Genomic DNA, 13,172 nt, shown 5'->3' with positions numbered 1-13,172 from the left:
TTGCCTGTGAACTTGTAATATTTTACAAGGCCAAGTTCAAATGTGTATTGAGTTCTCTGGTCCTTCAAGCTTAGTGAATATCTCCTTCCTTTGTGCCATTATATTATTATTTTTGTACCTTTTAAAAAGTATTTACCACATTATGTCATACATGTTTTCTCTATTAGACTGTGAGGTCATTGGTGATCAGGTATATGTCTTCATTTATTTTTCACTCAGTACCTAGTAGATCTTTCACTTGAGATGCTTATGGATACATGCCTCTTTTGTACTGCTGTCTTACACAATGTGTAAAATAAGATTTGGGCAAGCAGACCAGGTCCTATATTTTTAAAGTATTCTAATAGCCACAAGCTAGGTAAGGCTTCTCCTCTTTAGTCATTGAATGTCTCCAGATAGTCTATGTTAAACTGTAGGTTTTCACATCCTTTGTATAGTCTCACTGATGGATAATAGACTCTGAAGTTAGGAATAAAAAAGTTTAAAGTATATTTTTTGAAAGAGATCTTTTTTTAACCTTAAAATTGCTTAGTATATGAATATATCTTTTTCCTTAACAATAAATGTATATTGTTCAGTCATAAAGCATTTATGGATTACTTATGGTAACATTGTTATGCTAGAAACACTAGGGCACACCAACATCATAAAGATGTTTCTTGACTTGAAGAGTTTCTAATTTATTTAGAAAGAAAAGGGAAAAAGAAATATGATTAGCTAAATGTTTCCTATATGGTAATCACTTTTTTGTGTATCTTATGTACATAATTCCTGTTAGCACCTAAAATCACATTATTTCATTGATGAAGAAATGTGGCTCAAAGTGGTTCATGAACTCACCCAGGGTAACCTAGATATCATCTCTAGTAGATGTGGGAGTTCATAGGGATATGAATTCTAGGGCAAATTCCTTAACTTCTTTTTCTATCATTTTCTTAGTATAGTTAATTGAAATATTTATCCTCATACGAACTCGACTGAATATCATTGTTTCAGTGATTAACTAAGAAAATACGTGTGAAATGCTTAGCACAGTGACTGGAGCAGAGTAAGCTCTCAAAAACTGGAAGTTATTATAATTATTATGATGATTAAATCATACAACCTTTAAAAAAATAAACAAGCAAAGCAGACATAATCTCCAAACAACACAAGAAGCTCAAAATGCTGAATGTAGGATTTTAAGCAATGACACTGAGATTGAGGCCCATGTTGTGTGTCTCATATTTTTGTACAGTGGTTTAAAATGAACAAGGAGCTTTAACGTGCATTGTTGAGGCATGTAAAATGTAGGGGGCTGAAGCACAAGCTTATTATACTATAATATGTGTGTAGAGTACTCTAGGAGCTCAAAGAAAGTGATGTTTGGCTTGGAGAATGGAGTGAGTTAGGGAAAGTTAATAATACTGACAGGGTTGTCATAGAAGTGCTGGTAGAGGGGTTATAGAAGATAAACTGGGTAGGTAAAATAGCAAGAGGAAAGGCCCAAAAATCAGAATAAGAAGTTGTATGTGGAAGAAGAAAATTAACACTGCCCAGCAGAAATGAAGGTTTTTAAAAATTTCATTTTCTAAATATCTAGCCATCTGTACAGCTACCTCAAAGAGCAGCTAGTGTTGGAAAGAGATAGGGAACATGTTTTCAGCACGTTTCAGTTGATAATATGTCTGTTAAGTGATGAATACCCACTGGACCAACAAGAAGACCTTAGTAAACAGTGGTTGCCCACCATGACATTACTGGGCCAGGACCAAGATTGCAGAAATATGGGCCTGCAGACCTGTTTATGGGGTTTGTTGCTTGTGTGGATATCATATAGGGACTATTATCTTCTTCATTGGAGAATGGGTGACACTGGTGAATAGATTGTTTTCTCTTCATTCATATAATACTATACTCCATAAATCCTGACTGTAAGTGCATGTTAGTTTTCTTCTGATATTTTTTCACTCCTCCTGCTACTATTTGTGATTACTTTTCTAGTTCTGAACTGAACGTTTGATATTCCAGAGGGGGACACTGCTATGAACACTATTTTGAATGGTTCAAGGAGTTTGTTAAGCTTTCACTTCAATTTCCAGCACCTTGCATTATTATAGATTGAAAAAACAGTACCAGTCTGCCAGTGTTTCTTGTGTATGTGGGCTGCTGGACATGTTTCATTCAAAATGATAGAACAATGGGGGCATAATATTTGATTTTTGATTCTTTAGAATCAAAAGAGTCTTTAGATTTGATTCTTTTTTTTTAAACAAATGTCCTTTACTTGAGAGCAAATAAACTTCATTTTTAAAAATTTATTTATTTAATTTTATTTATTTATTGCTGCACTGGGTCTTCGTCGCTGCACGCAGGCCCTCTCCAGCTGCGGCGAGCAGGGGCCACTCTTTGTTGTGGTGCGGTGCGCGGGCCTATTGCTGTGGCCTCTCTTGTTGCGGAGCACGGGCTCCAGGCGCACGTGCCTCAGCAGTTGTGGCATGCGGGCTCAGTAGTTGGGGCGCACGGGCTCAGCCGCTCTGCGGTATGCGGGATCCTCCCGGACCAGGGCCCGAACCCACGACCCCTGCATTGGCAGGCGGACTCCCAACCACTGCGCCACCACGGAAGCCCCTCTTTAAAAAAAAAAAAAAAAAAAAAAAATTATTTATTTAGTTTTAGCTGCGTTGGGTCTTTGTTTCTGCGCGGGCTTTCTCTAGTTCCGGCGAGCGGGGGCTACTCTTTGTTGCGGTGTGCGGGCTTCTCATTCCGGTGGCTTCTTTTGTTGCAGAGCACAGGCTCTAGGCATGCGGGCTTCAGTAGTTATGTGCAGGCTCAGTAATTGTGGCTCGTGGGCTCTAGAGCACAGGCTCAGTAGTTGTGGTGCACAGGCTTAGTTGCTCCTTGGTATGTGGGATCTTCCCAGACCAGGGATGGAGCCTGTGTCCCCTGCATTGGCAGGCAGATTCTTAACCACTGCGCTACCAGGGAAGTCTCCTAGATTTGATTCTTGAATCAAATCATTTCACTAAATACATAATAGATGGCTATTAGATTCTCTGTAACTTATCCTTTACATTTAAGTTACTGCATTTGAAAACTTTAAACTTCCTCTGGTATAGGACTTCTATGGGGCATGGTTATTCCCAGTTAATATGTTATTTCTTGGGAGCAAGTTAAGTCCTTGAGTTCTTCTTTGTAACCCCATTGAGCCTAGCACAGTCTTTATTTTTAGCAGATTAACTAGTGTATCTTGATTGAATTAATTATTGTCTAGTTACCGAAAAGTACACATGCTGTTCTGAAAACTTAACACAATAGAATATACACATAGGGAAAGATACACTCAAATATCACCTCCTCACTGAAGCCTGACTCATAAGAAATGATTAGGACCCTCTGTGATATAGTCCCTCAGCACTTCTCACATTTAATTTGGAACAACTTAAAATTTTGTTTGTAATAATAGATGCATTTTTGTACCCAGGACAACTTGGGTAGTATTCTCCCATACATCTACTGCTCATTTGTAAACTTAACACAATAGAACGTACACACAGAAAAAGATAGATATAGAGAAGCGTCTACTTTATTGACTGGCAAAACATAAAGAATTTCATATTTGTTCTTGAAATCTCCCACTTTAGTGTTGTAAATGTGTCCACATAGTTTAAAACAAATGAGAAAGTAGAAAGTTAAAAGTTGTGTTAGCATAGCTGCAAATGAGAGCAAAACGGGCTCTCCTCCAAGCTCCCTTGAGACAGAATTATACCATGTAATGTGCATCTGCTCTCCTTGGATGCTACTGAGCTGAGCTCTTTGCCAATTTAATTCCATACGTATTTATTGAACATTTATTATATTCTCAGGCATAACCTTGATGATGTGGATGATTTAAAAGATGATTAATACTAACTCACACCCCTTAGATTAAAAAAATGACAAAAAAGTGTTGACTAGGATGAGGAGAAATTGGGACACTTATGCACTGTTGGTATGAGTGTAAAATGGTACAGCTGCTATGGAAAACAGTATGGTGGTTTCTCAAAAAACTGAAAATAGAATTACCATATGATCCAGCAATTACACTTCTTGGCATATATCCAGAAGAACTTGAAAGCAGGGTCTTGAAATTTTGTACACCCATATTCGTAGCAACATTATTCATCATAGCCAAAAGGTGGAAACCCATGGATGAATAGATAAAATGTGGCATATACATATAATGGAATATGATTCAACCTTCAAAAGGAAGGAAATTCTGACATGTGCTACAACACGGATGAACCTGGAGGACCTTATACTAAGTGAAATGAGCCAGTCACAAGAAGACATCTACTGTGATTCCACTTAAATGAGGTACCTAGAACTGTCAAATTTATGGAGACAGAAAGTAGAAAGATAGTTTCCAGTGGTTGGGGGCAGAAGAGAATGGGAAGTTATTGTTTAATGGGTATAGAGATAAAATGAGTTCTGGAGATTTGTTGTACAACAATGTGAATGTACTTAACACTACTGTACACTTTCAAATGATGAAGGTAAACATCGTTTTGTATATTTTACAACCTCCCCCCCCCCACACACACATACCCCAATTAAGACACAGCTCCTGCCTTTAAATGCTTTACAGTCTCTTAGTGGTGATGAAGTGAATGAGGTTATACTTACTTGAGTGGAAAACTAAAGGATAAGGAGCTAGCTAGATATAGAGAAGAGAAGGAAAAATGGTAGAAGGCTCTGGGAGAGACACGTAGAGAAACTAGATGCTAGGATGGCTGAAGCTCAGAGGATGTGCTAGGTAGACAGTGATATCAGATGAGCCTGGAGAGGGAGGCAGGGTCCATATTTTTCAGAAATTTCTAGGTCATGTTACAGAATTTAGCCTTTAACCCAAAGGCTGACGTTGGCTGAATGCAACTGAATGTATCCCTGATTAGGTGTTTTAGGTGTTGCGCAATTCCGTGTAGTTCTTAGCTTCCCACACTTGGGGGCCACTGATCTGCTTGCGACCTCAGTCTCGTCCCCACTTCACAGTGCCATTTATGACTGGCTAAGGAGTAATAAGTAATTCCGTGATGGTGTCCAAGTACTCTTAGAACTAGTCAATCCCTGGTAATTGGACTTCTTACTTGTTGCTCCTGAGATTCAGTCTCCTCCTGGACTCCAGTGTTCATTTTTTTCCCCCAGTTTTATTGAGGCATAAATGACAAATAAAATGGTAAGATATTTAAAGTGTACAATGTGATGTTTTGATATACATTGTGAAAGGATTCCCTCTATTTACTTTTTCTTTTTTTGGTGAGAACATTTCAGTTCCGTTCTTTTAACAGACTTCATTTGTACAATACAGTGTTATCAACTGCAGTCACCATGTTATATGGTGGATCCTCAGGCCTTATTCATCTTCTAACTGAAAGTTTGTGCACATGTAAGTGATACCAGGTAGTAGTTGTCTCTCTCTCTGTCTGACTTAATTCACTTAGCATAATGTCCTCTGGGTTTATCCATTTTTTACCAAATGACAGCATTTCTTTCTTTTTGAAGGCTGAATAATATTCCATTGTATGTTTATATACCACGTTTTCTTTATCTATTGATTCATTAGCAGACACTTGTTATCATACATTGGCTATTGTGAATAATGCTGCTATGAACATGAGAGTACTGATATCTCACTCAGATCTTGATTTCAATTCTTTTGGATATATATGTGGAAGTGGGGTAACTCTCTCATGTGGTAGTTCTACTTTAAATTTCTCAATTAAAAGTATTTCTCCCATACTTTTTACCATAGTGGCTGCACCAATTTACATTCCCACCAACAGTGTACAAATGTTTTCTTTTCTCTGCATCCTCATACACATTTGTTCTTTCTTTCTTTTGGATAATAGCCATTCTAATAGGTATGAGGTGATATCTCATTGTGGTTTTGCTTTGCCTTTCCTTGATGGTTAGTGATGTTGAACACCTTTTCATGTACCTGTTGGCCATTTGCTTGTTGTCTTTGGGGAAATGTTTATTCAAGTCCTTTGTCCATTTTCAAATTAGATTATTTGATTTTTTTACTATTGAGTTGTGTGAATTTCTTCTTTATTTTGGATATTAACCCCTTATTGGATATGCGGTTTGCAAATATTTTCTCCCATTCTGTACGTTGCCTTTTTACTTTGTTGATGGTTTCGTTTGCTGTGCAGAAGACTTTTAGTTTGACATAGTCTTGCTTGGACTCTAGTGTTTAAAATCAACTTTTGCCTTGCTCCCTGATTGAGTCTTTGCCTGGTTACCTGCCTAGGACATCACTTTTTTCCTAGGAGAGGGACCATTCTTGCCAGTTACCCTCTCCCGAGTGATTGCTTGTTCGTATGGATTCTTAAGTATGACTTTTCCTCAAATATTCTGTTACTGTGCTCTGCTAACATTGTTAATTAACCTTTGAACCTCTATTCTAACTTCTTGATGGGAACCTAAATATATATAAAGCATTTTATTTTTCTAGAGGTACTATAATCTAGCGGAGAGGGTACAGATAACTTTCTAATTCAAATCAAACTGCACTGAGTGTTGTGAGAGTAGTGTAAATTAATAATTCTTTGGGCATATAAGGAAACCATTCTTATGGGGGAGGATGGGGAGAAATTAGAGAAGGTTTCATATAGGAAGTGCAAATGTCATTTGGGTCCTGAAGGATGAATAGAATTTTGACATTAGGAGAAGAGAAGTGAGTAGAGAAAGAAAAATCTGGCAAAAAGAACAAAATGAGTGGTACCTAGCATTGTTCTGATACATAATTAGGGAGTCAAATATTTGTTTAGTGAATGGATGAGTGAATGAAGAAGAGTGTGGGATGAGGAAGGGGGAGTAATCAGAGATGACTCATTATTGCTAACTTGGTAATGCCAAGACTCAGTGGAGAAGTGGCAGATTGGGGGGAGGGGGATGGTAGAGGAAGAGGGTTATTTAGCATGTGGTAAATTTGAGGTGTCAGGGCATCTCTGAGATGTTAAAGCATTCTGAGAGCTCAGCTTTAGCATAAATGAGCAGCTCATAGAAGGGAGAAAAAAGACAGCGAGGGGGAGTTTTACAAAAATTTAGGTTAAAATGACAGTCTAAATTATGGTATTGGGAATATATAGTAAGGAAGGAATGATAAGATTTTCTAATAAAGGATTTTTATGAGGATGTTATCTGAAGAAAAGAAATCTGAATATAGACTACATATAATGATTAAAAAAATTGTTTTTAAAACCAAATAAGCTAGAAGAAAAATCTTAAGACTCAGGTCTCCATCCACTCATGACTGCATTTTTCAGAATTACAAGCATTTAATTATCTACTTTTCAGCTCCTCAGTGACAAAATAGAACACTGTTTAAGGAAAAGATAACCAGATCAACCTTATATGTATAAAATAAGAACTATTTCAGGGAGATAACTTACTCTACTTGAGTTATGTTTTGAAATAAGCTGTGAACCAGATACTTAAATTACTTTTCAGGAGTTTGGGTTAAAATATGAAGCTAAGCAGGAATTACTGGAAGTTCTATATTAAATGTAAAACACATGATCTTTAACAGTAACCAATGAATGAATGTAGCATTTGGTGGGTTTTAATGTAAATCTGTAAAAGTAGTGAAAGTATTGTTGTAATCAGCAAAGTTCAAATTACTGAATTCTAGTGAAAGAAAAAACCAGTAAGTAGCTAAGCTTTTTGTCATTAGAGGGTTTAAGTATTCTGAAATTAAAATGGAGTTGAATACTGTCTTCTGTTTGTTTGTGGAGAAAACACTGGACCTACTTACTTCAAGTAGATAACAAGATAAAACCAAATAAATTTGGGACATCTTTCTAATCAAAGCATTTTATGCTATAGAAGAGATTGAGGCAAACATAGAAGGTGACCAGGACTTTATTTTTAAAACAAACAAAATAACCAGTCACATGGAGAACCTGAAATATACTGAATTACGTGGCTGAAGAAGTAAAAAGAACAGCTCCGTAAGCTTGGTGTCATAGGACCTGCTGTGTATCTCTACACTGCCATTCATTGCTTTTGTGACCTAATAAGTATGAGGTCCTTAGCCTGTAAGATGAGGGGGAGGAGGGTTTGCCCCACTGACATTAAAGTTATGTAAAAGCACTATGGAATATAAAGTGTTATGTCAAGCTAACAGCTCCCAGAAAGCAAAAGTGAAGGTTTAACTCTAGAGTAAAATTTTGATTAGAAACCATATTATCTCATCAGCCAAGATGATCACGGTTTCATAGCATTAATATTGGACAGAGAATATATATCCAAGTAAAAATTATAGGCCCAAGTTGATAGCAAATACAGAAAGGAGCAAAGAAGAGTTCTGTGTTTTTTGTTTTCATCAGGTTGTACATGCTTATGAGATGTTGTAAATGTTTAGCAAGGCAAGTTTGAGATTGGAAGGTTTTTTTGGTTAAACAGGACTAAGTGGCTCTAATTTTAAAAAAGCACAAGGATAATTTTTAAAATATCTGGAAATGTAGTATAATTGAATCATACAATTGATAATATAGGTAAACACTGATTTCTGTAATTGGAGGATGCACTACTTCCCGTCTTGTGGGTAACAGCAATGAGCATATGGGAGGGGGAACTAGAAGACCAGATTCCAGTCCTTGTACAATCACTCTCTGAGCTGTTCAGTCTATTTCATCATCTGAGAAATGAGATTAATAATAAAGCATTTCTCACAGGGTAGTTGTGAAGATAAAATGAATCAATATAAATTTAGTGAACCATAAAACTCTATTCAGCAGACATATTTAGCACCAAAAATATGCCCAGCAGTGTGTTAGTTATTGGAGATACAATGATAATTGGATGTAGCTTGTGTCCTCAAAGAATTCACAATATAATGTCTGGGCACCTTATTATGCTGTCTTGTTGCCATTTAGAGATGTGTGCAGAGTGATTTTGCAGCACAGAGGAAGGAGCATTGAACCCAGAGATATTTTCTAGAGAAAGATATTGAAGACAGAATCATAGTATAAAACAACACACAGATTTTAGTTATTAAGATTTACACCCATAAAGTGGTGAATGATAAAGAAATTAACAAGTTATTTAAATACGAAATTTAAAATGTGAAATTAAAAATAAAAATATGAAATTAAAAATTAAATAAAACAAATCCAGCACACAAACCAGCCATGTTATTATTGGATAAAAAGTAATGCACTGAAACTTTTGATAAACTGTAAATTTATGAGATAATTCAAGGCTTTAAAGAAAAAGCAGAAATGCCTACTTCTGACTGAAGAAGAAATACATGGATACCAAGTAATAATACATGAAATTTGTTTACTCAGTCCATATATTTATTAGATATCTCAGGATAGACATTCTGTTCTTCTACCTCTACACAAAGTCATAATGGTTGATGATAATATGATGGACATAATCCTAGGGTCAACTTCAGGGCCCATATTGTTGTTCTACTTTATTCCTACTAATAAATCATATATATGAGATGTATATTTATATTGAATAAAAGCAACTCATAGAATTAATAATAGAATTTGGTAAGTTAGCCAAATATACTTCACATAAACAAAAGTAATCAATTTATTTTCTTCATTCTAATAAGAGATACCTAGAAACACAACTTTTATAATAGTGACAAAATTGTAAAATACTTAGAAGTAAGTTTATCCAGAGGAGTAGCAGACCTGTGCAAAAAAAATAATGACATATAATTAAAACCATAAAGCAAACTTTGAATAAAGGAATAGACATATCATATTCTTAGATGGGAGAGGCATATAATGAAAATGTCAACCTTCCCCAAATTAACATATATATTTAATACAATTTCATCGGGAATCCCAGCAGATTAATTTTTTTAACTGGAAAAAATGATTTTATAGTTCATATGGAAGAATAAATGGTTGAGAACAGTCCATAAAAATGTGAAAAAGAAGACTATGGAGGCATTTTTCATATCAGATAAAAGAGCTCGCTATAAGCCCTCTGTAGTCAAATCATTATAAGAATAGATGAATGGATTAGTAAAAAAGAAGAGAATAGTGAAAATGGTAAATATAAGGAATTAATATTCACAAACATGGTGGCTTCAGTTTCTTCTGCAAGAGAATAAAAATGGATCCCCTTCTTATGCCATATACAAAAATAAATTTCACACAGATTAAAATGTAAAAAGTTAAATGTATAAATGACTCCAAAAAAATAGGGGTTAGGGAAACCTCCTTAAGCAAGATGAATAACCTACTCATTATGTACAAAGAAAAAAGAAAAGTTTTATTTAATCACTTGGAAATTGAAAACCTACGTATGGGAAACAAAAAAAAAATTGATAAACACACAGTAGACCTGGAAAATATATGTAGTCATGGTGATTAATATTTATATAGTTAAGAAAATTTGCAAGACGAAGGTAAACAGGCCAAGAAAAATGGGAAAATGTTATGAATATATGATTCACAGAAGAGCAAATACAAATGGGCAACAAACATATGAAAGGATGCTCAAATCTAAATGTAGAGAAATGGAAATGAAAGTAAAAATGAGATATAACTTCATTAATATTAGAATAGCAAAATTTGAAAGAGACTAGTAATACAAATTATTGGTAGGGATGTAGAAAAAAGGTTATTCATATATTGCTGATGGAAATAGCCACTTCAGAGGTCGTTTGAAAAAAATTAGAATTGTAGTGTTGGGAATTTATACCACAGAAATAAAAGCACCTAAAAGCACCTACTTATAAGTAAATATTTATTAAAGCATTTTGTCCTGTTGAAAATCAGAAAATAAAGTACCCATCAGTAGCATATATATATATTTATATATATGTATGTATATGTATGTATATATATGTATATATGTATGTGTGTATAGTTTGGAATAATATGCAGCCATTAAAAAGAAAATATTAGTGTCATAACTTGGAGAGATTTCCATGAGATATTATTATGTTAAGAAAAGAGAAGTTTAATAGTATGGCTCATTTTTGGTAAAACAATGAAAAGCAAATTGTATATATGTATCTGTACATATATTTGTGTGTACGTGTAAGTCTGTATAGGATTATATGAGAAAATAAGAAAGAATACACACCTAGGTCGGCTGAGGATGAAGGGTGGGGTGCTGTTGTAGATGGAGGCTGGAGGAGATGGGTGAAGGGTAAGGGGATGTGGGAAGCTGAGTAAAAAGGGAAATGATAAAAAGAAGACTGCCCTTCCCAAAAGTGTGAGCCACATTTATGCATTTATATGTGTGTATGTATGCATAATTAAAAGTGTTAGCAAACTAAAGAAGAAATTATCAAAATGTGCGAGAAATGGTACTCAGGTAACTATGAATTTGCCTACATTTGCAAAAGAAGTCATTTATAAATTTTAATGTTTTATTTTTGTAACGAATTATTTGTGATCCATCTCAAAACTGAAGCCACAGTTAAGACTCACTATTCTGAAGCAGGGGTTTCCCATATTTTTCATCTCATAGCACATGTAGGAAATGATATTTGCTTGGAGCACTGGGGCGTTGGAGGAGGCTGTTTGTAGCTCAGACCAGATGTGCCGAGGGTCTCTGCACTCCTGGAAGCCACGTGCTCTGCTGTCCAGGGGGAGAGATTCTCTTTCAGAGAACCACAGAGTTAAGGTGTCTTTGTGGCTATTCAGAATGCTGTGATTTCTATTTTAATAATCGATTACTTTCTATTTTACTTAACCAGGAATCCCATTGTTACATATGGATTATACTAGCTCATGCTAAGTTTTTAAAAACCGGGTTACAAATCTTTATATCCCATAGCCCAGATTTCTCCCCTGGGTAACATATTCTCAAAACAAGCATTGCATGAATGCTGAAGAAAGAGATGTCTATGGTTCATTCATTCTTAATATTTAATTTTTCAAGAATTAACTTCTGAATTTTATCTTTCCAACTGAACTTAGAATTTTGCCAGGAACACTCTAATATAATAAGGGAATCATGCTTACCAAATGTCTCAGCCAAGATTGCTTTCTACTTTATTTTTTTAAATAAATTTATTTATTTATTTTTGGCTGTGTTGGGGCTTCATTGCTACGCGCGGGTTTTCTCTTGGTGAGGCGAGCACGGGCTACTCTGCGTCGCAGTGCGTGGGCTTCTCATTGCGGTGGCTTCTCTTGTTGCCGAGCGCGGGCTCTAGGCGCTTGGGCTTCAGTAATTGTGGCACGTGGGCTCAGTAATTGTGGCTCACGGGCTCTAGAGCACAGGCTCAGTAGTTGTGCACAGGCTCAGTTGCTCCACGGTGCTTTCCACTGTTAATTACAGAAAACCTGACTATACTGGTTTAATATTTCTCACATAACTGGAAGTCTGGAGGAAGCAGCCCAGAGTTGCCTCAAGAGTTACATGTTTTCAACAATATCCTGGGCTCTTTCTTTCTGTTCCACCATCTTTAGCATGTGGCTTTCATCCCCATGGTCACAATTAGGATTCATTGTGTTCAGAAAGAAGTGGGAGAGGGAGGCAGTGCCTAAATTTGAAAAGTAAAAACAGTCCCAAAACTTTCCAGCGGACTTTCCTTTATATGTTGTTGTTCAGAACCCTGTAACATGTCATACCCAGCAACAAGGGAGATTTAAACTTTTAGCTGAATACATGGTAACAAAGACTCTTTGACCAAACTTTAGTTAGGCTCCTCTGAGCCCTCTTCTTGACTAGTCCTCGACTTTGGCCCCCATCCTGTTTTTGGCCTGCCCAGTCCAGTGTTAGCAATAAATCCTGTTAAGTCATTTTAGTGAGAATTCCCCCACCCTTGATATTTGATCACATTCCTCATCTCCCATCTTTGATGTACAAATCCTTGACTTGTCTTTAGCCAGAATCCTATTAGGTTAGTTTAGCAAGAATCCTCTTATCTTTGATGTTTCCTCTCTATAATTTTTTATCCACTGGCCCCCTCAACTCTGTTCTTTGCCTATAAATCCCCAGCTGTCTTTGCTGTATTTGGAATTGAGTCCGATCTCTGTCCCCTATTGCAATATCTCTATTACTATTGTCTTGGATAACCTCTTCCTTGTTATTTGAACAAATGTCAGAATAATTTTTTCTTTAACAATGGCCACTCTGAACAGAAGAAGGATTCTGTTAGCTAAGAAGAGAAGAATGGATATGGAAAAGCAACTAACAGTGCCCGCGATACCAAATGTCTTATTCTA

This window comes from Aethalodelphis obliquidens, unplaced genomic scaffold (assembly GCF_003676395.1).
Source record: "Aethalodelphis obliquidens isolate GAN/ISIS:26980383/991018 unplaced genomic scaffold, ASM367639v1 scaffold8, whole genome shotgun sequence".
NCBI lineage: Eukaryota > Metazoa > Chordata > Mammalia > Artiodactyla > Delphinidae > Aethalodelphis > Aethalodelphis obliquidens.
This window is presented reverse-complemented; position numbering follows the sequence as displayed.